The 22,459-nt window shown below is 45.5% G+C and overlaps 1 non-coding gene across 1 annotated transcript; it reads right to left on the reverse strand.

The window, feature by feature from the left end:
• Window positions 1-3,316: 3,316 nt before the first annotated feature.
• Window positions 3,317-3,501, reverse strand: LOC142591798 (U2 spliceosomal RNA). The gene has a single exon (XR_012830531.1). It is a non-coding gene; the product is annotated as a U2 spliceosomal RNA (small nuclear RNA).
• Between the last annotated feature and the right edge of the window lie 18,958 nt (window positions 3,502-22,459).

The following is a 22,459-nucleotide window of genomic DNA, read 5'->3' on the forward strand; positions in this document are numbered from 1 at the left end:
TTTCTGAAAAATATGTTTATTAGGATATGAGCCAAATGGGAATAATTGGCGCAACCATTTATATAAGAATGGTGCGTTACACATGTTTATCATGTAGAAGCTGTAGTCTCTGCTTTCCAACACGAGATAGATAGGCCGGACGGTTGGCATTCCTTACGCAAGGTACATAGCCCTAAACCGCACGTGTGTTTGACACCAGGCCTCATGAGGTTTACTGCCTCACGAGAACTGTCCTGAAAGAGAAAGAAAAGAGTTGTCATTAGGTCATACTAGAGGTAAAACTTAATAGAGACGCATCGGTGCAGCTTTCTTCTGGCTAACAATGTACTGCACATATTTGATTTACTAGTAATTAAACCATCTAACACAGATCACACACAACTCGATGAAATTTGTCCATCCACTCACGAAATACTCGTCACACTTGACAACACGTTCATTTGGCTCCTCGCACGAACTGTACTAGATATACGGAGGTTGACAAAGATACAAACAATTACTTTTTTTTGCTTATAAGCGCAGCTCAGCCTCGTGTCGCCTTGCTTGAAACAAAGTCACAAATCAGAAACTGGCCATGCGAGTTCATGAAAGTATGGACACAGCAAAGCGCGTCTCATGAACCAAGCACCCCGCAAGAAATTGACGCCCGATTCGGACCACAAGAGGCTCTCACAGTTGCCGTCAACATTGGCTTATGTATCTACGAGAATAAAACGCTGCGAAGCTGTAGTGACTAAAGGAGGGAGGAAGCGCTTTGCGAGGTTTACGGCTGATATAGTAAAATAATTGTCTACGGCATTTTCGTTATTTCCCTTATCTTTTTTTTTCTGGTAAGGCAATTTAGGTCCCCGCTTCAGGACTATCAGTAGCAAAGTAGGCGCATCTATCCCGATCTGCTGAAATGGTCGGCAAGGAGGCTCGATCGACTGCAGTAATCGCACTGGACCCTACGGTGGTGTCTTGCTTCGTTGACAGTCTCGGGATGTCTTCACGTAACGGGCACCGTCGGTGCTCAGGCGCGGCCAGTTATGCCTTGTCTGCATCCGCGATAGCGCATGGGAGAATCCGAGGTGCCCAGCTATCTGTTCGTCGTGCAAGACTTCCGATGGGAGTGCTGCAGACACAACGAGGAGGTAGTTCTCACGGTCTGGGGAAATGTTCTTTTTCACGGGGACATCATTTCGTCACGAACAAAGAAAATCGGCGCTTGAATATCCGCAGGACAAAGTTGGCCTTGCCTTCCAAGTGCTCAGCAAGGCTTCTTAGCTCGGGGTTCGCTCGCTCCTACTCGGCAAAGTCGTCTGCGCTTATTGTTGCTAAAAAAGCGTCGTCGTATTGGCAATCTTTTGGCAGCGCGTTCCCGGAAGGACGAGACAGGCAGTCGGCATCCGAGTGTTTTCGTCCGGACTTGTAAATTACAGTGGCTTCTAAAACTCCCTCATGGCAGGCGTCCTCAAGAGTCCTTTAATGTCACTAGCCAACACAAGGCGTCATGCTCCCTTACTACTTTGAACGGCCTGCCATATAGGTAAGGGCGGGTCACAATAGATGCTGAGTCACTACCCCGTACCTCCTCGAGATGTCACGTGGTAATGACAGTCAAGAATGCAGTAGCAAAACAGTGAATGACAAAGCACTGTTTAATGGGAAACCTGTGCCTGGAAAAATATAGGTTACTCTCGTGGCACAACGGTAGCAGCGAACACAGCCGGCGATCGTCGAAATCTGATCAGCGCCTTTTGTGCATGAGTCATCGAAGCTTCCAGAGTAATCGCGGTGCCCGCGTGTATCCCAGAAAGTTCCACATCATTCGCCTCGCGCATACATGAAATCAGGTTACGCAAGGTTTGGTGACAACAGACAGTGGATAGAACCCTCGATAACATTCAAGAAACGTCCGATAAATTCAGGCGCATCCTGCGCTGTGCGGTAACATGTGTTGGGCAGTGAACGTGGTCATCGAATAAAGATAAACAAGTACTCCTGTCAATATATTAAAAACGCTATATGTAATTAATATTGTACCACGCCATCTCCAGACATCTGCCCCACTGCAGGCCACTTCGGCGTTTGGCGTACTGACGGCCGCCTACGGCGCCGCTTCTAGTGACCAGGTCTGTACCGCTTTGTGCACCGCTACATTCCAGCGTGTGCGCTTTGTTGTGAGCTGTTCACCTGTGCGCTCTGCTGTGCTTCCAGCTGGACGCATTCACACCATTGATGTGTCATCGGAAGCATTCTTTCGTGTCGGTTTCGATCTTGTTGTGAGTGAAAACGCGACCTGGTACGCAATAACGCGAGCTTTGCGCACAAGCTGAGGCGTCAGATTTCCTCCTATATGACGTCATCCTCCATCAAGGCACACCCCGCTCGCTCCTCACTGATCGCGGCCACACCTTCTTGTTCCGAGTAGTTGAAGACCTACTTCACTCTTGTTGTGCCGAGCAGAAGCTTTCTGCAGCCTACCACCCTCACGTAAACGGACTGATGGAGCGACTTAATCGCACATTGACAGAAATGCTGTCTATGTAGGTTGCAGACAACCACAGCAGCTAGAACAGCACGCTACTCTTTGTGACCTTCGCCTATAAGCCGTCCTGTCACGTGACCGCTGACTTTTCATCCTTTTGCCTTCTGTTCAGCCACCGCATCTTCTTTGCCTTTTGACACACTGCTTGCTTTCTCGACGAACATTCCTACTGAATAAGCTCAAGACGTCTTCGCACGGGCTCGCATGGCACGCCAGATTGCCTGCTCCCAGCTTCACGAGTCTCGGGCCGCGCAGAAGATCCGGTACGAAGCCGATAGCTCGATGTTCGATTTCCTCTTGGATCCATTTTTCTCCTATGGACACCATGCCGCCGCGACGGTTTGTCCGAAAAGCTGCAACCGCTCTACCCACGGCCCTACACGATATCGCACCTGCTTGGCGATGTCAACTACGATGTCGCTGCGCTGGACTCGCATGTCCCCACAGATGTCGTGCATGTGTTCCGGCTGTATTCTTACTTTGCCGCGAGTTCACTTCCCTCATAGTTAAACGTGAGACGGCGCCTTTACAGGCGGGGGTTATGTTACGGCGCCACCAATAGTGGCGCCAGTCAGAAGAAGACGACCTGATGCGTAGAGGTGGAATCGGGCTCGGAAGCGACCTTGTTTATGCATCGTTGTCTCTTTTGTAAATATTGTAAATATATCTTTAAGTGCGACTTCTGCAACGCAACAATATTTGCATTTTAAAGCGAAGCAGTGTACGGCTAAGTCCTAGAAAAATTCGCGTGCGTCTATCGAGCCGTGTAGACCAAAAATTTCGTCCCATACTTGGGCCGATCCAGAAAGATAGTGCAATGCCGGGCCCACCCGCTGTGGAGGTGACGCCGGCTTTATGCACTCCGCCAACTTGCAAAAATCGGTTTAATATCTTAGATCTAAATACAACCTGCATGGCATATTAAACCGTTAAGAACAGATACAGCACTTTGACCCGCCTCGGCCATGTATACATTCGTACCACCCTCTCTTTATCGGCGTTCTAAGCGCTTGCGTATCCCCTTTCCTTTCCTTCCGCTCTCTCGAGGTGGTGGTCCGGAAAGCGTGATGCGCGCCAGGGCCGCGTGGCGGAAAGAAATGCGTACGAACAATGTGGCCCCGATCCCGCAAACTTGGAATGTTTCACCGGAGTAAGCGCCAGGTTTCAGAGGGAGTTTGTGGGGAACCGACTGTGTTGTGTGTGACTGCTTGTAGTTTCCGAGTGACCTCACAACCATTACTGCACTGCGCCACGTCGACTAGCACAGGATCATCTTGACTACGGGGAATCAATGTGTACCCTCGTAGTGCAATGAGAAGCCTGTCTGTTGCACCTGCCGGGATTTGCCGGTAAAAGCTGTTGTGCAGCGTTTCGCCACAACACACGGGTGTGTATTCCTCTCGGTCTCTCATCGCCTTCCGGGGCTCAACATCGCGGATGCGCGACCAGTCGCCCCTCGCCTCCCATTTATGTGCATACGGCGCTTGACGCACGGCACGGGAAAGTTCGCTAGTAACGGACCGACATACAGAGGTTCGCTGGTCGACCACCGTCACACAAAGGAATGACACTAAATGTTTTTCCCATCAAATATCGCATTTATTTATTTATCATTACTTTACTTCAATTAGGACCTACGGGCAATTTCTGTTGCACTGTCACACGTGTCATTATTAGTTGAGTTATTGTAGTTTGACTGGCCAAAATCGCTCCCCTAGGTTTCGTTCTTTCTCGTTGATTACATAAAGAGGACCTCTAATTCGGCAGCTTTGATACGTTCGGGCAGGATGTGTGGGTTTATTGACCAGGTGCCTTAACAAAGTAATGCTTACGAACTACGTGATATGCGAGGTAGCCAGGATGTTTTGCATCCATTGGCATTGCTGGGAGAAGTGGCGCAGGCCAAGAGTGCCATGGTTAGCTGTACTGGACAAATAAAAAATAACCCAGAGGGTGTATAAGGAAAGAGAGCCGCGGTAGGTCATTTGTTAAGAGCATCGCACTCGCAATGCGAGTATATAGGCTTGTATCTCACCTGCGACCAGTTCTTCTTGTCATCCACTTTAATTTTTTGATTGGCGGATGATTACTTTATTTAAGCTCTACATGTGATTTCTCGTATGCTGTTTTTCACGTCATGGTTAACTATATATATATATATATATATATATATATATATATATATATATATATATATATATATATATATATATATATATATATATATATATATATATATATATATATAAACGAGAAGAAAGGGGGTTTCGAGGGTCTAAAATCCTGCAACATTGATGCCTTCAGGTAGCATATGTGGGTTTATTGACGAGTTGCCTTCATCCAAAAAGATCACGTTCTCGTGGCGCCTGTGGCAAAAACGACGTTCCACGTCCGCCACCGAGGTCTGTGAGTGGTGGCGCTGGCTAACACTCCCAGGGTTCTACCAGGGCACATAAATGGCCAAGAAAGTGGATGTAAAAACGGTGCCGCGGTAGCTCAATTGGTAGAGCATCGCACGCGAAATGCGAAATTTGTGGGTTCGGTGCCCACTTGCGGCAAGTTGTTTTTTTATCCACTTTTATTTTACCTAATTTATCGTGTCTTTATTTAATTTATTACGCACAAGTAATTTCCCCTATGTTGTCCTTGGTGTCAGGGTTTGTTAGCTTCTTTGAAAATATAAATATATATATATAAATATATATATATATATATATATATATATATATATATATATATATATATATATATATATATATATATATATAATCAGACAACACTTCAGTGACTGGCCCGCTGTGGACATGCCTTTGTCAATTCTGTGAAAATACATTTCCCGTCTTCCTCCTTCCCTGCGCAACATATATGGTGAAACTGTGGGGTAACGCTCGGCAACGCGGGCCCCTGAAGCGGAGGTAGTGGGACCACTAACGACATGATGACCGACGGAGTTGGTGCGAGGACAGTTGCCATGCCGGCATAGGCAATCGCTACCACCAAACAGACAGTAATCTTGTCCAGGCGGCGCTACTCAGGAACGTTGTGAGGTACCGGAAATATTGACGTCCAAGAATGGCTACAAATGTACGAGCGCATCAGCGTTCACAGCAGGTGAGACCAAACCGCTATACTGGTAAGCTCAATTTTCTACCTGAGAGGCACGGCACGGGTGTCGTTTCGAAACCACGAGGAAGAACTGACGAGCTGGGACTGATGCAAGCAAAAACTCCACGAGTAATTTGGCAAGCCAGCCGGCATCGGGCTGCGCAAACGGAACTGGGGTCATATGTGGGGTCATACCGAATCATATGTGACTTGCATCCAGGACATACTCGTCTTTTGCCGCAAGGCTGACGAGCGGATGTCAGAAGAAGATAAAGTGAGCCACGTACTGAAAGGCATATCGGAAGACGGTATTAACCTCCTAGTTCCACGATCACTGACGTCATTATTGACTGTCGACACTTAAGTCCTGGCATCGCACACCAGGTCACGCGTCTTCTAAATACGGCTGCTATGTTGTCATGCGAGGATGTTCACTCTGCGCATCAGTCGCCAACGTCTTAGAGCCTCGCTCGTTTCATTCGCTGAGAGATCGAAGCGTCAGTACCGGTTGGTTGGAAGGGGATAAACGGAGGGGGCTGATTTTTTTTATTAGTCATATCTTAAGAAGCCAACACACCAAAGACAACATGGGGGAATTACTTGTGCTTAATAAATGAAATAAAGAAACAATAAATTAGTGGAAATGATAGTGGATGAAAAAACACACCCAGGGTTCTACTAGGAAACAAATACCCAAGAGAGCGGAGGGGGAAATGGCGCCGCGGTAGCTTAATTGGTAGAGCATCGCATGGGAAATGCGAAGGTTGTGGGTGCGGTCCCCACCTGCGGCAAGTTGTTTTTTCATCCACTTTCATTTCCATTATTTATCGTTTTTTTATTTCATTTATTAAGCACAAGTAATTTCCCTTATGTTGTCCTTGGTGTAAGTGTTTGTTGGCTTCTTATGGTATTTTGAACGGGGCCATTGTTCTTGCCATTTGGGGAAAACGCTGCAAGTGGGTGTCTAAATTATCGAGAGCTTCGTCAAACGAGGAGATCAACTTAGGGGGACTGAATACCTCAGTAGCTGTCCCGGTAACCGACTGTAACGCAGTTGTGTCACTCAACGCGCCTTATGTGCCAGCTATCTTTTTTTGGTTGTCGATCTTGATCTTTAGCACTCATTCTTTCACTTGTAATCGTACGCGCTCTTCTTCTGCCTAAGCTTTCGTCTCTTCGCGATGTTGGGCGCTCTGGTTCCATTCCCACGGGTTTCTGCATAAACCCAACGCTTTAACTCTACTCCTGCCATTACGAACACTTTCCTTGTGACGTACAATCTCTCAATCCCGACCGCCCTTTCCATGCATTTAAGAATCCTGGCAGGCTCGCCAAAATTGTGATGCTGATGGAGTCCCAAGCCTCAAACACACAGGAATGGTACAATGAACACAGATAGACTTCAATTACAGAGGCACGAGACTAGGGCGATGTAGACGATAGCACACACGATTCACTTCGTGGTTGTGTGTCTTTTATATAGCCATACGCAGCAAAACGGTAGGATGACGTCTGATTGCGTGTTGGTACCACACACTTACGACACAAGGAGCCGCAACGATGAATCTGTAGCAGCGGGTGGTGCAGGGTATGGTGGCCAGGTCAGAGGTTTGGCAAACAACGAGCCACTTGTGTAACAACTAGGTCGAGACGTCTACCCACCACAGCATAGACCATTCGTAAGAGTCGGCTGCACCGTAACGCGTCGGCGTTGGATATTTGCACAGCAGCGGAGTTGACCGGTTCGGGCATAGGAACAGCTTGAGCTGCTCTCCTAGCTGACCCAAGAACAACGGCCTCGGGTAGAAGAACTGTTTGGATCTATCGGCAAAAAAGCCCAGATGAGACAGCCCAGGCTGTTTGTACGTCTGCCCCTTCATAACCAGACGCTCGCTTCCCCTCTATGTTCATCGCCACACCACAACAATTACGCAGATCCGGCCGCGCAGTTCAAATAGTCTCAACTCCGATCATAGGCATTAGTGCGCTAGATACTATGCTCAAGTCAATTGAGGAGTAGGTTTTGTGTCTAACGCTTTAGTACGGCGGCTCCTTTTTATTGAGCTAGCATACATCATAGACAAAGAGGAAATTTCCTATTAAACGCCCTTTTCAACCGCAACGACAGTCTCTCCACAAAGTGTTATACGCAGTTAAATCACGAACTATGTATGATTAAGGATGTTTATCAATATAAATTCAAAAATCCGTTTCCTGAAGTTGATAATTCATGGGAGACGTAAACAGAACTAATAGTAATCTATCAAACAGCACCCCTCGGAGAGCAGCTGCCTCTAAGGGCTGTTGTTATCGGCCGTTCACCCTTCGACAGCCTCTGGTCACGGCTAGCGGGATTATGTTTCTCAAAAGAATGTTTCTCAAAACGGATGATTTATGGCCAGCAGTGGAGTGGCACTGTCAGGAGACGTTTAGGCAATTAGCGAGGCGACGGCCCTTCACCTGTGAGCAGCCAGAATTCGCGCGCCGGAGACGGGGTTAGTGTGCTTCCCCCATTCCCTGTTTGTGCCCAGTGATGTGCGTGTGTTTCCAACAACGCTCCCTTCCGAGGGAAAGGGCAACACACCTCAGGATTAGTGGGGCCTGAGCTCATCGGTCTCCTGGCGCCGGATGGGGAGAAGCGACTGAACAATGACCAGGCAGGGAATAAAGGGTGCGACGGAGGACTGGAATGTTCGGCTGCTACAATTTCTTCATGAACGTTTTCTGTACCAATTTGAATTTCCTTGTTATAATGTTATATAAACTTGCGCGTAAAACGTCCTGGATATCGAGCCCATCCCCACGTTCCCTTACTCCTCCACGAGCAAAGTACATTCAACATCTTCGGACCCTCAGTCGCAACAGCGCGTGTATTCGTTCAGTTCCCGGCAGGAAACGTATCTGCCAACTTCGATAGCCAAGCTACCTGATAACGTGATGTTGTCATTCTAGTCCTTATGAAAAATAGCATATCATCGCACGAAGTTTCTGTTTGTACGTTTCAGGTGCGCTTATTGAACAGATAGCACCCTGTAAATAAACCTGCGCAAGAGTTCTTTAACGACATAAGCATTACGAAGAAGACCGCGGACTTTCCATTGAATAATTTGACTGCCCATTTCATAAAAGAGAGTTTTACTGTGTGTTTAAACGAGAAAGATAACTTACAGAGCCCTTTTTCTGACCTTGTGATGGAATGTTTCTGTGTCTTGGAGCGGTAGAGAGATTATCGCTGCTTCTTAGGCGCTGGCGGCACAGTTTGGGAATTGTGTCCATCGCCTCTTGCTGGGGCTCGGCAGGCGCTGTTGTGAGGGGTTTCTTTGACAAGAGGGCATTTTCTCAAAGGACGAGACTCATGATGCCACCAGCTCGGAGGTCCAAGCTCCTTCTCCTGGTACGGCGGAGGAGCACCGGCTGCTGCCACCAAGTGGGCAGATGGCGTCACAGCTGGCTCACCGAGTGTTGGCCGGACAGGACAGCCGCCGGAGGCCGTTGTGGCTCGGCCCCTTGACGCTCCACTTCGGCAAAGCTATTCTTTGGCAGGAATAATACCCGCCTTCGTGCCTCCTAATACAAAATGTTCTCCTTGCCTTTAATGGACTCTGTTTGTTTTTCCTTTTTCCATAATGGGGAGGACCGAGAGTATGCGGCGTGTTCCTATGGTAATTCTCATAGTGCGGAACATTCTTCCACGACTCGTACTGATGTTCATGTTCGCTACATTTGGCGCAGGTGGGTCGGCTTCGGCAGTTCTGAGAACTTTGCTAGAATGGTTGGCATTAGAAGCATCGAGAGCGATTGAGAATATACGGCCTGACCTTGATTTTGACAAATCCTGCGTCACTTGTCTCGGTTAGCACACATGAACCGAATGTCATAGTAAGATGCAGGGTTTGTATTTCATTAAAATCACCCCTCATCCCAATTCGCTTTACACTGATCACGTTCTGCTCACTCCAACCCTCTAGTAGTTCAGCTTCTGTGAGACCATCAGATCACCATTGGATACGACATCATGGGTGGTGTGCACGGTACGATGTGGGGTCACGCTCACTGAAACGTCCCCAACGAAAGAAGGTTAGGCAGCCTTTCATGTTGCTTCTTATCGCGGAATTCCAGAAGGTGATATCCACTTGCTTACTTGAAAACAATGCAACCTGGGCCAAGTCCCTCAGTTACTGATTTGGAAACTAGAAAAGGTGAGATCATTCTTGCTGTCTTCTCTGCTTTCACGGGACGTACGACATGAAATCGTGGGACATCTTCATTTTGATGGCCAACAAATTTAAACACTTGTTGTTTGCGACCTTGTTTTTGAGGATGATTAGGAAGTGGGGCGAAAGAAATTGCCATAGATACAAATGATAAATTTCAGCAGCGGTTCCAGCTGCCCACAGTGAGCCAAGTCAGCAGATGCTGCAGGACCTTGAAACATTTGGACGACGCTTAAAGGGACACTAAAGTGAAAAATGATTTCTTCTGCATGAGTAAATTACCTTTCTACGACACCAAAAACACCACTCTTGCAACGCTAGGACGTTTGATAAGCCAGAAAAAGCGCAAGAACGAAATACGGGTGGCGACGCCTACTTAAGTTCTGGCTCCCGGGGGCTGTGACGTCTTATATTTTGATGGCATCTTCTAGGGCCTACTAATTATATATAGCGGTACAGATTGACTACGTTGTGTTCTAAAGGAACCAAATATTAAACATGGCAAGTTTCGGGCACCTTTATTCAGCCAACGCGGCGCAAATGTGAAGACATACTTTGGAATCCCTGACGTCACGCTGACGTACCGGCGCTGGGGTTTCGGCGCGAAATTCAAATACTGATACTTGGACCTTCATTTTGTCATCTAATAATCAAACTATTTTTTTTAAATGACTGCCTGCAGGGTTCTCAAACAATGCTTCATTAGTCTAAACTGATTTATTGCTTCGCTTTAGTGTCCCTTTAAGGTTCGCTTTTAAGGATGGAACGCGATAACATTCAAAGATCCCTGAGTGCTTTTCACGTTTCCCGGGAACTGCACTTTATGTACCCCTAATGTTTACTCGGAACTGTACGCTAGTGTTTATGCTATACGTCGCCCTACAATCATGGAGCTGAATAACTTCAAAGACAAAGAAAAAAATACTTTCCTTGCCTCCGAAACTAAAAGAGAAGAACATATTGGTTTCGGATGACTTTGCGCCGGCAACTAGACGTGCACGATAAAAGAACTCTTGGAATACGACAAAGGAGAGCTGCCTTCCCCACAGTTTACACTAAAATACACCAAGCTGTTTATAGATAACCAGTACTATATGTATGGTGCGAAGAGAGATAGCATTCTAAAGGTAACATCCCGAGCTTCAAATCTGCTGCGCCGGTTCAACTACGCAACGCTGTCACCAATGACGCAGAAACAAGTAGCATAGTAGACGCAAAGTTTCGGTCTTTCAACGCTCCTGCGCCGCTCCTACCGCGCAACACTACCGCATAGGAACTCGACAGGGGAGGCGGATTTATACTACCAGTGCCAGGTGTTCCATACTACTTGCTAACACTCAAATTGCCCTTACCAAGCGTGAACCTCTTAACTCTGCTATTGATACGTGTGGCGCCGACACAACATCTTTACCCAAAACATGATTAATTCAAATGTCGATGCCGGCAAAATCTTTATCGGTGAGTCTACTTTCAATATTTATCGTTGCGTCCGAACTTATCGTCAAGGCGGTCGTGTACTGCTTGCTATCAATAAATCTATACCATCGCGTGTTATATTCAGTGTGAGTTCGAAGCTGTCTGGGCATGTGCCGAAATTGGGCATACCACATTTATCTTTGCTGTCTGCCACCGTCCTCCCTCTTATCCTCGTAGTTTTGTTTGTGAATTGCATAATGCCCTTAATTTTGTTACCACACGGCCCCCCAATGCCTGACTCTCTTTATCAGGTGATTTTAATTTCCTGTCAATTTCGTAGAAGGCCATACCTTCGGCATTAATCTTGCCCTGTACTCAGTGTACCGAATTTTTAGTTCTGTGCTCTTTATTTTCGTTATCCCAACTAATTCGTATGCCAACAAGAATCACACGTGGAAGCGCAAACACCTTCGATCTGGTGCTGACTACCAACCCCGAAATCGTCTCTGCAGTATATTACTCACCAGGACTTAGGGATAACTTCCTCATTCGAAGTTAGCATCCCTGGCACAAAAAGAATCAGCAAAACTAAACTAATCCACGACTACCGTAACGCAAACTTTGAACTTATTAACATCGAACTTTCCCGCTTACTTGACCCTTTCCTAGATAACTTTAATCAAAGAACCGTTGAAAATAACTAGAACACTTTCAAGTATAAAGTGCACGAGATGACGACAAAATACATTCCATCGCACAGTTTTTGTTCTAGCCCAAAAGCACAATGGTACAACATCCGTCTTAAACGGCTATCTAATCGTAAGAAACGTTTCTTCAGGGCAGCTAAGCGCTTTCCCTCCAAACAGCGTTCTGATTCCTATAAGATTACGAACAATACCAACGTCGATCAATTAAAACATGCGAAAAATAATTACCTTCAATACACATTGCCCTCAATGCTTGATAACGATCCAAAAAAGTTTTGGCGCGTTATTGTTCCTCCCAAATGTAACTCCATTCAGCTAGTCCATCCCAGTGCCTCTCCTATACCAAATGTAGATTGCCCATCTGTACTTAACAGTGTTTCCTGTAAAAAATTTTTCACCTCTTCTAGTAATTTGCCTCCTTCTGAGGCTACCTATGAGTACCTGTCAATGAACCCCATCATAATTGATCCCCAATGGCGTTGTCAATCGTTGAAAGTGTCATCAAGGCCCGGCTCTAACCTTATTACTGCTAAGTTCCTAAAGAGCACTGTTTTTTAGTCGTCTGTTATTCTGGCTAATATTTTTCAACACTCACTGGACACCCACACAATATCGCTGATTGGAAGTTGGGGCAGACGGTGCCCATCCATAAATCTATTAAAAAAGACTCGCCTAACAATTATCGATCCATATCACTAAGAAGCATACCATGTGAAATCCTCGAACACGTCTTGTACCCACACTTCGTAACGTTTACGTGAATCAAATTCCTTTTTTTTCGCCTTATCAACACGGTTTAGGAAGACTTTTTCGTGCGAAACTCAGTTACTCTCTTTCACCCATAGTTAATCTCATTCTAGACCGCGGCTCATGCATAGATTGTCTTTTCCTCAATTTTCAAAAGCATTTGAATACGTCTGCCATCGATCACTTCTCATTAAACTTAGTCAACTTAGCATAGGTCTTAACATTTTCTCAGGGATAGAACAATTTCTTCTGAACCGTTCATAGTGCGTAACACATAATGACCAAGAATCCTTTTCCAGCCCTATTCATTCTGGTGTGCCGCAAGGCTCAATATTAGGTCCGGTTCTCTTTTGGATTTGTATTAATGATCTTCCTGCTTGTGTTTCTCCTAATATTAACTTGTTTGCCGATGACTGCGTTATTTTTCGTGCAATTACAGACCATAACAACACTAACATGCTACAGAATGATATTGATGCAGTGTCTGCATGGTGTAGGAAGTGACACATGGAACTAAAGACTACCAAATGCAAAGCTATGCGTGTCTCCAATGGGGTATCTTCTCCTGCCCTCTGTCATCTTAACAACGTACCGCTAGGAACCGTAATATCTTACCGACACTTAGGTGTGCACATAACGTCTTCGCTTTCATGGTCCCTGCCCTTTGAACCAATAGTTACCAAGGCGAACTGCACGCTTGGCTACCTTCGTCGTAACTTTTCAACCGCGGCGATTTCACTGAAGACACTCTTGTACACCAGTGTATTAAGGGAAAAATTACAATACGTTGCTTCAATATGGGATCCGGGTACTGAAGTTCTGGTTAAATCTCTTGAACTCGTTCAGAACAACGCTGCACGGTTTATTACAGGAAATTACAGCAGAACATCCAGCGCAATATCTATGAAAAATGCATTGCGCTTGCCTCAGCTCGCCCATCGACGTCAGTATTTTCGTCTTTGTTTATTTCATAAAATTTATTATCACAATCCTTACTTGCGATCCATCTTGATATCCGAGCCTTTATATGTCTGTGCTCGCACTGATCACCGGTACAATCATTTCTTGTCGAACAAAATCTCGTTTTCAGTCTTTCATACTCCGTACAGCCTATGACTTGGACCACCTTCCCAGACCAACCGCCGCCATTGAAGACAACTGCCTGTTTCGCACTACTTTAGCTCATACGGTTACTTCAGGAACCACCTAGATATGTTACACACTAACTTTTTGCTGCACTTTGTTGTTCTTAAACTTTTTGCACCCACCCCCCTCTGCTATGCCTTTGGCCTTGAGGGAAAATAAATGAAGTGAAATGAAAACGCAGGTGGCGAACGCTGCGCACGAAGGCGAACTTTATTTTAAAAGCCCCCCTCTTGCATGGGCCGACATCCTGTTACTGTTCCGAGCTTTTAACATTTCAGCCTGAGAAGATCTAACATAAAAAGTAAAGACAGTTCCGCACAGTGAAAGCTGTAAAATCAGCCAAGCTGGTGGTTATTTTCTCAAGTTTGAACTCGTGCTTAGCGCGGTTTTATAGAAGTCGTTGGCTCGTTGTCGTTGTTTAGCTATATTGGAGCTTCGATTCCGAATTGCGCAGACCATTCATTTCCGTGAGGTTGTGATCAAAGCACAGCCTATCACACACTTTGTTGCTGTCGCAGCACTCACGGTCGAGTTATTCTTTCTTGAACCGTCCATCGGCACCCTCCGTGGGAGGAATCTCTCTGCGTGTACGCCTCTGCTCGGCCTCCTACTCTCGAAGTTGGGAGTAAGCTCCCAACTCACACATCTCCGCTGCTAAAACGTTTGTGCCGTTGGTGTTTTTCTTTTTTTGCATGACATTTGACTATGGGCTGTCATTCTCAAAATTCCGAATAACTTGGTAGGGAATGAAAGACAGGGTATGAGCAACTTTGGTGATAAACAGTGGTTTGATATACCTGCTTCTATATGACTTTTGCCAAAAGCACGGTTGACGCCAGACGCCGGATACGGGACGATGACTCTGGATTTTCTGTGACACGGTATCCCTAACACTATCGCGTTAAAAGGTGGGTCTTGCATACGCCAGCTGTAGAGCACTTCTTTAACCAAATATAGTTCAACCAAGGTTGGCTACCCGCACAAGGTTAAGCCTTGTTGCGCAGTAAATTGGAAGTAAAATGAAATAAAGAAAAAACAAGAAAGGCTAGGAGTGAGGAAGAAAGACGAAGGCTGAAGCGAACAGTAGGAAAAGGCAAATACCGATCTCCGCCATGTGGGTCAATCCGAGGGTGCCGTTTATGTAAAGCAGAGGCCAAAGAGGTGTGTTGCCTCAGCCAGGGGGCCTTAAAAGTCCGAACAACCGGCATCGACTCAACCTCCAAGATCCCTTTTTCGGCAGACACGATTATGTCGCGCACGGCGAAGCTGGAGAGGGTGCCATCCTCGAGCACTCGGGTACGTGGTGTTAAAACACGCATTTACGCTTAGAATCTAATATCATGGAGCCGCTAAGAATCGTTTACACCATGCTCTTTTTTGCTCCATATGTATACATATATACCTGAAATATAAGCGATCTTAGAACCTGTATTTGTTTGATTAAATGCGAGTTCAAAAACACAACAATTTTATTTTCGACGGTACAGCCGGAGACCGGCCTTCATGAAGAATGGTTTAACATGTGTAAATTTGGTTGGGACATGGGGTCACAGAGGTTCTTACCACCCATCGATGAAGGGCTTGTACAGCGGAGCTTTCTCAAGCTGTTCTGCATAGAGCCTGAGAAGCCACCGCAGGAAAACCACGTGCAGCTGGACATAAATGGTCTTATGGAGCACCATAATAAAACCATCAGCGACATGCAACGATGTATGTGAACCGTGAATACAAGACGCAGGATGCCGCCCTTCCGCGCCTTTTTGTTTGGCTTAAAAGACAACAGGGAAAGAAACCATGCAGATAATACCACTCAAGCTCCAATACTGCAAGGACCTCGGTGGCGACGCTTGTGGTTAGGGTGCCGAATACAACTAGCGAACACAATCTCAGTGCCACCGCTTACCTCTAATGCATAGACCAAAAATGACAATTCACCAGCCCGAGCGTCAAGAAGCAGCAAAGCACGGACAGCCGACACTACAGCCTGCGAATACGCTACACTATAGCCTGCGAATGCAAGCCAGACGACCTTGATTAGGTTTAGGCCCAAATATAGTGGTGGGAACTTAATGAGAAACTTCTGCGGTGCCATTTCGGCCTGTACAAGATACTACGACGCCTTGGTGTGCTGGATTACTTCCTCCACAGGTATTACGGAATGAAAACAGTGCAGTGCGTGACTGAAGTCTTCCACACAGTGCGTTTTAAGGCGTGCTACGCATGCGCATGAAGTGAGAAAGTTTATTTATAATTTATTCTATTATTTTCTTTATTACGAGCACATTTGTCTTTCATATTCTGTTTGTAACATGGAGAGGATTCTTTTTAAGAGGAGGTATGAACTCTTTTGCGGTGGCCACATTTCGCCCGATAACCGCAGGTAAAGAATTATTGCTGGACGTGCTACGCGCGTTCGTGTACTGATATTTTTCTTGAATATCGTCGCCAATTCAAGAGGAAAAGAACCATTTTCTAATCAAATTACACGCGCGAAGCGAATGTTGCTGCACAGTGCGGAGCTGAAGCGAACACTAGCCATTGCGCTAAACGTAGGGTGCGTTTAACGGGGTATCCCAGTTAATTTTGGCCAGTGTTTAAAATATACCGATAGACTCTAAAACTACACTACCAAATGCAATAAGCTCACTATTGTATGGAGCAAGTTACACTCTTGTTCGTATTCTCCTTAACCGCATACTTAGTCAAGATTAATTAACCAACTTCTGAAGCAATGAAGTTAAGCAATAAATTCCACTTAGAAAGTTCTAGAGCGGTTTGCAAAACATCCTAATTAACAGTTTTGGACTTCCTATCTATTAAGTAGTATTTGTTCCGCTCGCTGCAGATGCCCTCGAAATAAAAAAGCCACAGTTCTGCGCGGCACATGCAGAACAGCGATCGGAAAGCGCGTTTTCCACTCTTGGCCGGCGGAGATGGGAGGCTTCGTTCCGGCCGCGAAGCTCTCCACATATCAGTAAGGTGCCTGGTGGTGGTCTCGTGCTGACGATGCCCTCTCGGTGAGCGCATATTTCCCCCCTCATCTTTTAAGAGATTCAATACATACAAGCATTGGTCTCGCAAACCAGATTTATTTCAAGGGAATTTTCCACGTCTCAATAATTTCTTTCGTCGTATTCGAGTGCTGATTGCCGTGTTATAGTTTCTTAACGAAGCTTCCCCTCAAGTCTAAATATTTTAAGGCAGTTTGTCGTGTACGTATCATGGCCACGCACGCTTATATCGCCTTCCGTTTCTCTACCACGGTTGTGCTTTAAAAAGCCACGGCGCTGCAAGTTTGCTTCAGAGACTTTCCTTTCCTTCCCTCTTCTCCGCCCTTAAACTGGCTCTCTTAACTACTACACGCAGAGACAAAGCAATAGCGCGCGCTTTATATCCTACAGATGAGATGAATATTTACAATTATTATTAGGGTTATAATTATATTCGAATGCTGATTGCCGTGTTATAGTTTGTTAATGAAGCTTCCCCTCAAGTCTAAATATTGTAAGGCAGTCTGTCGTGTGCGTATCATGGACACGCATGCTTATAGCGCCTTCCGTTTCCCTACCAAGGTTGCGCTTTAAAACCACGGCGCTGCAATATTGCTTTCCTCTCCTTCCTTCTTCTCCGCCCTTAAACTGGCTCTCTTAACTACTACACGCAGAGCTAAAGCAACAGCGCGCGCATGCGATCCCATAGATGAGATGAATGCATATATATAGAAAAGTATCAGTCATAGCTCTCGTAGTATAGCCTTCTGAGCCGTTTCCTTTTTATTCTTTTTTTTCTTTGAAAGAAGCTACTTACATACATTACCCCAAACTTGTGGTGCTAGAGGCCACAACTGGATTTAATGTGCCGGACGTTTGGGAAGGACCAGAACGGGAGGGGAAACCCCACCTCATCATGTCAGCCCTTGTTGTCCAGCACTGGCCTCCCAAGACGTCATTTGTAGGTGAGCTACCTTGGGGAAAGCTATCGCGTCCTTGTAATGCTTGTATAGCTGAGCGGCTACATAAGAGCTCAAGTTTTGGCACAAGGCACTTGAGCTCTTCGCTGCGAAGTATCTTCGCGTCGTTTTCACGAGAACGATCTCAATGGTCCGCCGTGCATTGACGGCGAGCTGCAACTTGTCCTGCTCTTTGCACAGCGGTTGCTGAGCCCAATGTTGCCTGGTTGCAACGGTGCACGTTTGAAGTTTGAAGTTTATTTCTTTTTTCATTGCAGAAAGAGAAAATAAGAGCTAAAGACCATTTGGCCGGACAGGCCAAATGTTCAATAGCTCAATGAGTCGCTCCTTCAGGTTCGTCCTCTGTGAGGAGGCCCCATTACGTGCACCGAAGAGCAAACACAGGTGTCCAAACTACGTGTCCCACATGTCACATCGTTTGACCCGCGGCACCGTACGTTGCTGTTGATGATGGTGATGATAATGATGACATTCCCTTCAAAATGGGATGATCACAAACAGTCACTTAGCGTACTAGTTGCAGGGTCCACTACATGCAGCATGCAACTGCTGTATACAACTGCTACATGTCAAGACACATTGTGGAATATAACGGAACTGCAATGAAAAGTTTGTACGTATCGACTCTACGCGGCACGAATGTCAAATGACACAATACGATGTCAATAGTGATGATCCTGATTTATTGGCATACACTTTGAAATGGGACGGTGAAAAACAGTCACAAAGCGTGCTTGAATCAATCATGTATGTCAAACATGCTTTTGATCACAATAATATTTATGCCTCTCCATTATCATGTTTTCCTTCTTCAAGACTTGTCTATCTACTTAGCACCGCGGCTGATACAAGGCATGCTACCTGGCGTAATAATATGCAACTATAATGCAAAGAGCGCAAGTATACACAATACGCAGCGCGAATCTCACATTGCAAGGCAAGCGACACGATACGATGCTAATAATCATCATCGTCGTTGTCGTCGTCGTATTTTATACCTTCAGAAGGAGGAAGGCTTCTCCATGCGATCTCCGATTGCCCCTGTCCTGCGCCAACCGGTTCGTACTTGCGCTTGCGAATTCGTTAATTTCATCACCCCACCTTGTCTGCTGCCATACTCAACTGTGCTTCCCTTCACTTGGCACCCGTTCTGTAAGCCTAATGGCCCACCGGTTATCTTAGCTACGCATTACATGGCCTGCCCAGCTGCATTTTTTTCTCTTAATGTCAATTGGAATATAGGCTATCACTGTTCCTCTCTGATCCGCACCGTTCTTTTCCTGTCTCTTAACCTTATGCCTGACATTCTTCATTCCACCGGCGGTCCTTCACTTGTTCTGAAGCTTCTTTGTTAATATCCAAGTTTCTGCCCCATATGTTACCACCGGTAGAATGCACTGATTTTACTTCTTTTTAATGATAATGGTAAGCCTACAGTTAGGATTTGACAATGCATGCCGTATATATTTCAACCCATTTTTAATTTTCTCTAAATTTTCTTCTCATGATCAAGGTCCTCTGTGAGTAATTGACCCAGGTAAACGTACTCCTAGTGTCCTTCATACACTGTAGAGGCTCACTGGCGATCCTGAACGCTCGTTACCTGGCCCCGCTATTGATCATTGTTTGTCTTCAGCATATTATTCTTTAACCCAACTAATACTCTGTTAGCGTCCTCAATCATTTGTTGTAACTCGTCCCCAATGTTGCTGAACAGGACTATGCCATCTGCAAACCAAAGGTCACTGAGATATTTGCCACTGATCGTCACTTTTAAGCGTTCCCACTTTAATAGCTTGAATACTTCTTCCAAGTATGCAGTTACTAACCTTGGAGAGATTGTGTCTCCTTGCCTGAGCCTTTTTTTATAGGTATCTTTCTACTTTCCTTGTGAGAATCAAGGTAGCTGTGAAATCTTTGTAGATATTGCTGCGAAGTGGAGACAAGCACGAATGTTGTTTACGCTAGACTTAAAACATGGTGGTCGAAGTGCCCCAGCAACAACAACACTTCTTCTTCATCATCTATGATCTGCACGTCGTGTTCTGCATCTCGACAATATCAAAGATATTTACGTAAACCTCCTGCACTCCTTTATTATGTAATACCTCTATGAGTGGTGGTATCTCTACTGAATCAAATAGATTTTCGTAATATATGAAAGCCACATATAGGGGTTGATTGTACTCAGCAGATTTTTCGATTACCTCGATTACCTGATTACCATGGATGTGACCCTTTGTACGATATCGCTTCCTGAAACAAGCGTGTTCTCTAGGTTTACTGAAGTGTTGCCGGTATTTTATTGGAAATTATATGGTGAATATTCTATACAATACTGAAAGTAAGCTAATGGGCCTATACTTTTTCAGTTGTTTATCGTCTCCTAATGCTAATGATGATGATTTATCGGTGTCCCTTTTGAAATGTGGTGGTGTCATAGTCGTCTAGCCAGCTTGATTTAATCAGATACACAATGCATATTTTATTAGAGCATTGTTGTGTGCATCTCCTTAAACTTCCTTTTCTTCCTCAAACCGTCTGTAGCTGCCTTGTACTGAGAAGTTTGCATGTGCTAAAGGCCTTCTAGCTGGTTTAATAATAATGAAAAAGGTGCAAGTATCGACGTCAAGCTGCGCGCATGTCACATTGCGCGTCTCCTCACGCGCTAGGATGCGTTTATAGGGCACTTTTCCGCTGCATGCTAGAAAGCACTGGTGTGGCTCAGCAAACACTCTGTAAAGTTTCTGCGCCGATATTTTTGCCATGCATAACATATATATGTGGATCCACTTGGGAAAGAACTATCTGGTGTAACTTGTTTCATTCGGTGAAGAATGGAGGACTAGGAGTAACACATTTATTTTTGAAACAGATTGTTAGTAGGTTCTTTTTCTTATGGAACCAAAGTGATATATTTCTGCGTACTTTTATTCAAGTCAGATTGAGTTCTTCCTTGCGAGAGTGGGTTGTCTCATCAACAAATGAACAAGCTCGAACACCAATTGGCTTTCTGAGGGAAGTTGTTATGCGCCTTTCTTTACTGAAAGCGCATTTTTCGAATGAATGTTTGACTTCTGTGATGCGTAAGGCATCCTATAGTGATCTGGTTGATGTTTTCTTGCCGCATGCTGTTTACCGTACGTTGTATAGCTTAGGACCTGAACGCAATCAGCTGACACGCGTTAATAAAATGCCGGTCAGATCTTCAGCGAAAGCATTCTTTTTTGCAATTGCATTCGTGCACTCTCCTTGTGAAGCCATGCCTACAAAGCAAGGGCTTCTTTGTTCCATGGTCTGTTAACTGCATCATATCTAAGAAGCCTGAAACCATTGAGTACATATTCTTAGATTGCCATGACTCTGTTTTCTTGAGGAATGTTCTCGAACGAACTCTGAAGAAAAAAGTGCCGTTAAGTCCTTTCAGTATTCGGTTTCTACCATGCACAGACACAGGGGGAGTGCCGGCTGACTTGTTAGTGCCTTTGTGTATGAGCAGCGTGTGGAAAACGCATATGGATGTCAGGAATGCCCGCTTGGATGAAAGGTGTGCGAGAAAACATTTAAGTGAAAGTCTTAGATACACGCGTGATGCCCTCAAGCACATGATTGAACCGCCAGAGTGGTTTCAGGAGCTTGACATTTTGCTGTCTGTGATATCCTCTTTCAGGGTCTTTTAAATATGTACAGCCTCTCGAAATGTTGTAATATCATTTTTCTGCACCAAGTGACGTACTTTGTACGCGTTTGCTGTTGTTGTATTGAAGGTAATAAAGGAAAACAGCTGGCGTGGCTCAGCGGTAGAGTAGCTGACTCCCACGTACCGGGCCCGGGTTCGATATCTGCGGGAACTGGGTTTCTCTTTTCTCACCCCGGGCGATAGCTTTGAGGGAAAACAACGGCGGAGGCTGTGGCGGCGCACACTATTGCCACCAAAAAGGCGTGTTGAAATGAGCCCATAGCAGCTTACGCTGTACCACCGCGTGAGATGCGCGCTTGACGTTGTGATAACAGTGATCCCAAATGTTCTGCGTACAAATGACTGTAGCATTTAGGCGGTTGTGATGCCGCTTAACGGGCGCCGGGGCAGCCTTTATGGCAGAGCGAGCGATAGCGGTCGCTGGCGTAAATCGCACAACCAACGCCTGTGTTTCTGTCCATTCGTCCTTTAGGCGTGAGCACACGTTGCTAAACGCTGTGTCCATTTCTACGTGGAACGTTTGGGAGCATTGCAATAACGGGAGTAACTGCAGTGGTATTTTTCTTTAATTTCGCGAGCATCTGCAGTTAGCGCAAGACAAAATAATGCTTATTAGATGGAAAGTTCGAAACCGTTTAACACGACGTTTAGCAATCGTTCTACAACTTCACTTTATTTCCTTAACGGCCCTCGTGGTGAGGGTATTACATAAGGCGTGAGAGGCATATAAATTAACAACGGAATACAGAAAAAATTTTGTACGAGTTATACAAACAAAAAAGATTATCGTGATGCAAGCGCAAGCGTAATTTGGTTAAGGAACATAGATGGGCATGTGTTGGCAGCAAGTTCTTGAGGAAGGTCATTCCTGTCGCTAGCAGTCCGGGGAAAGACTTATGTGGAAAAAGTTGTTGTGCGTGCTCG

This window comes from Dermacentor variabilis, chromosome 8 (assembly GCF_050947875.1).
Source record: "Dermacentor variabilis isolate Ectoservices chromosome 8, ASM5094787v1, whole genome shotgun sequence".
NCBI classification, from domain to species: Eukaryota; Metazoa; Arthropoda; class Arachnida; order Ixodida; family Ixodidae; genus Dermacentor; species Dermacentor variabilis.